We start from the raw sequence: 4,052 nt of genomic DNA on the forward strand, positions 1-4,052 counted from the left end.
CAATCATGAAATTAAGAAGTTCTTTGATGCAACTTGTCTGATCAGAAAACATTAGAAGAGGATTGTTATGGCCCAAGTGTTGTCGAAGTTGGGTGGCTCAGAAAAGTTGCACAAGTCACTTAGTTCCGGAGGTAGATCCTCTTGTTATATGGCACCACAAACACAATGGTCATCTGGATGCTTGTCTTACTCTTTGCATTTTTTTTGAACAATGCTTCAAGGTACAACTGGAGAAATTTGCTAGAGATGCTCATCTTCTACATATTATATGTTATGTAAATCTGTCTATTCTTTAATTCTTTTAAAGGCATCTTGTTCGTTCTCACTCATCACGTACTATTGATGATGGAAGTGAGGCATGGGAGGCCACTATGTGTAGCTCCAAGACATGTGTCATACTAACCTTCCCTAAGTTGCATGAGTAGTTGATGTTTCACATATATCTTAGTATTATCTGGCGCACTGAAAAAAAGTGGCATTGACAATGAGGTAGCCAATGAACTTACATGTGACTTAAGTTGTGTAGACCGGGAAAAAATGGTGAAAGAAATCTATCCAAGAGCTTTTAACTCACGATCCAATCTTAACAGCAATCCAGGTGGCTTGAAGTACTTGTTTGTTGTGATCACAACTTTCTCAAGCAGAGAATTTGAATTATCTGAGAAGAATCTGAGTAGTCATCTGGCTTGATGGGACAACACATTTGCAGTTGAAAATAACAGGAACAAATGTGATGAATTTAACTATGTTCTATGCCTCGTAGATCTTATTAGTGAAGCCCTCTAAAGCAAGGCCAAGGCCTATTCTCTGTGTTGTATTTATCCTGAAATCCTGACATAAGAACAAAGTCAAATTCCAAAAACTTTTACTGAGTTTGACACGGCAGCATTGTTTTCTACACGCCTGGGAGTGACCCTCTCCTTCTCTAAGCCACACATCCACCAGGCTCCCACACAACTTAAGCACCGTGGAGAGGCTTATGGCAAAACCATCACAAACAAACAACTCCAGAACCACCTCCTTGCCAATCCCAGCATCAGTGACATCTATGACACAGCACTGTGGCAAGCCATCTTGTCAAAGCTGGCTGAGAATCCACCAAGTTTCCACATTTCATGTACATGCCCTGTTTATCAATTTTTCTTATACTATATACCATTGGATGCATTAGAATCAATTTTGGCTTGTTGGAAATTGTCTTTACGAATGTTAACAGTTAGAATGAACACTACATTACTGAAATCAATGCCATGAACCACTAAAATAGTGACTCGTCTTTTAAATCTACTATGTAAACCTGTGAAAAAAAAACTAAAGAAACTACCTGATGCAAACACAGAGTGCAGCTTGTTTTGTATCAGCTTAAGTTCTTATTCCTCATCATACCACGGGTCTGCTGCTCACACCACTCTGATAACCGAGCCCAGTGATCGATCTCTCCAAGAACATCCTCTTGTTAAATCCATCAAACTCGCAGTTTCCACCTGTGAGTAGAATCATCCCATCCATAACTCGGCTGACGAGTTAGTTTGGCACTCTCCTCATGGCAATGGATGCCATTTCTCCCACTTCTGCCTGATCTACAGGCTGGAAGAATATCTCTGAATCGTTCCACACCAAGTACTATTTGGTAGTCCTTCTCAGTAAGAGGCCGTTGTATTACAAACTCTGGCACTATTTCCTGCAGTCCGGGTGGTGGCGCTGAAGTATATGAAAGATCAATTTCCTGGAAGTAAAGCAGTTAGAAAAGGAAAAGAAAAGTAGTGACGAAAGTGATATACCTTGAGTTTCGAGGTTAGACGACTGAGTTCTGCTTCATCTTCATCTACATCTTCTTCTACTTCTTCTTTGTAGTCTCTGTCCATTTGCTTGTACATATGCCAGTCCTCATCATTCATGCCAAAAGTATCTTCGTCCAAAGGTTGCTTGCATTAAGAGTTTCATTTGTTCTCTCTACACGGCAGTCAGCCTTTCACTTTTGACCGTGAGTCTGCAACTACAGTACCATGGCCGTTGGTTGTGCAAACTTTCTGTTGTTTTCTTTGGTCTACCTTTGTTGAAACTTCACAATGCCTGGCCTTCAACTCCTCTAGATACTTCTCTAGGTTTTCCTATGATGAGAAAGAGTTGTAAATATTTAGAAAGAAAAAGATGTAAAAGATGTACAAGCGATACTCTTCTTCCATTTGTTGCTTGTGCTCTCTCTGTAGGGACTCTTCTTAACATCTTTGCCTTGCTCGAATGTGTCTATCAAGTGCACGATCCCGATTTTTTGGGTTTTATGCCAGTGGTGCTGTTGTTTTTAAAAAAATCTTTGCTTTCTTTTTCGCTTCAATTGCCAATGCCAAGCACACAACAGCTGACAAAAAGAAAATTTGATATACACAACTGTTCCTTGAATAAAAGGCTTTCTGCATTTTCGAGCAGAGGGTACTTTTGTGATGCTAGAATGTCACCACTATTCACTATCTTTTAACACCTTAATGCTTTCTCCGTTAGCTTTACATATACTACTTCAATCAGTCTAGATCCCGAAAAAGGTTCTTCAAGTATTCCGCCTCATTTTCTAAATCAATAAGCTTTGAGGATAGTTTTGCTGCTGCCATTTCTTGAAGCCGCTATCACTGCTTTTCTCTCAAAGCTGCCAGTTCATCCTCCCCAGGCTGCTCTTTTTCAGGTGGCAGTATCCATGGCACCTACCACCATCTCATTTTCACTAATGCCTAGGGAGATTATAACTGATGAAATAAATTGCTACAACATTGACACACCGAACTGCTTACCTAAAATAGTTTTAGCTCTGCAGTATAGTCGACTGTAATGCAGCTATTCTCTGTTTTTCAAAAACCACATGTGGTAGTTATGCTATATTCAATCAAATCGCTATGGACTTACAGATATTGAAGGCACAAAAAGCACTTTAGATAATCAGAGACATGAAAGCCTCCTACCGATTTTCTGCAGCATACTTCCATAATAGGCTCCTTAATAGATATCTGACACAATACGAGTTTTGAACTTACAACAAAAGCAAAAACTAACAGAGAAACCATCAGTGTATTGGTATAATATGAGTTGTAGCAAACAAGTATACCATCAGAATTGCACGTGTGTGTGCATGCATGTGCGTGCGCTCACACACACACACACACACACAGAGAGAGCACGCACCTGTCCAGTCGATTACAGTGTCAATCCATAAGGGTGTGAGAACTGGATTGCTGGCCGCGATGGCGGCAAAATCCAGCACCGCCGGCTTGATCCCTGCGATCCAATATTTGGACTGGATCCCGATCCGTAGGAGATGGCATCGAGGGAATCCCTCACAGAGCTGGATAGCTGGAAGCTTGTGACGTCCTCACTGCAGCAATCATGGCGGGGGAGCGCCACCATCGCCAGCCACCTGTGTGCCGACGCTAGGTTCTTGTTGCACCAGGATCTCTTTTGGTGCGTTGCTCATCACCATCCCCAGTGCCATGGAAGATTGATAGGGGAGAGAGAGAGAGAGAGAGAGAGAGAGAGAGAGAGCATGCACCTGTCCAGTTGGTTACAGTGTCAATCCATAAGGGTGCAAGAATTGATCACGTCCACAATCAGTACAAATATGAAACCCTCAGATATAATAACTGTTTTTAAGAAAGTATTACATCTAAACCATTGATTTGACAAATCAAAGGGTAAGAGAATATCTGTCCCCCGATGCCAATAGCACTTTTAAATAAAGAAGTACTAGCAAAAGTCCCAGCTACGCTGGGAGCATTGTGTTCATTTCTGATATTTTATTAATTTCAAAGAATTGTAATAGTAATTGAAATTTTTAACATAATCATAATTATAAGATATATAGTTAAACATAACATAATATTTATATTAAAAATCCTTTCTAAAATTGAATCTATCACCAACACACATCATAACATCATAAATAAAACTCATTATATTATATCATATTTAAAACTGATTGTTGAGAGAAGTCTTGGATATTCTATAAATGGAATTGCTCACTGCAGGATCCCATGGCCAGATGAGCCATTTAGAAATTGAGGTTTGAT

The sequence above is a fragment of the Selaginella moellendorffii genome, unplaced genomic scaffold, assembly GCF_000143415.4.
Source record: "Selaginella moellendorffii unplaced genomic scaffold, v1.0 SELMOscaffold_2, whole genome shotgun sequence".
In the NCBI taxonomy this organism is placed as follows: domain Eukaryota; kingdom Viridiplantae; phylum Streptophyta; class Lycopodiopsida; order Selaginellales; family Selaginellaceae; genus Selaginella; species Selaginella moellendorffii.